This window comes from Myotis davidii, unplaced genomic scaffold (genome assembly GCF_000327345.1).
Source record: "Myotis davidii unplaced genomic scaffold, ASM32734v1 scaffold509, whole genome shotgun sequence".
Lineage (NCBI taxonomy): Eukaryota > Metazoa > Chordata > Mammalia > Chiroptera > Vespertilionidae > Myotis > Myotis davidii.
The window spans coordinates 415,212-415,481 of NW_006382996.1; positions in this window are offsets into that span (position 1 = coordinate 415,212).

Sequence of the window (270 nt, forward strand, 5' to 3'; positions counted from 1 at the left end):
GTGTCTGGGCGACGGGGACGACCGACGAGCGGCTCGCCAGGAGTGCGGGCCCGCGCGGCCACACCTTCTGCAGCCCCGCCCTGTCCCTCCCTGCCTAGTCTCTATGGGACCCCAAGGTTCTCCCTCCCTGGTTCTTTCCAGCAGCTCTGCTCCTTCAGGGCGAAATCCTGCTAAACTCGTTTCCCCTGCAGCCTGGGAGGGGCCGGCGGGTTCCTCTCCTCCGGTGTCACTGCCGCCCTCCCCCAACCCCGTGCTGTGTTTTCCTTCTCA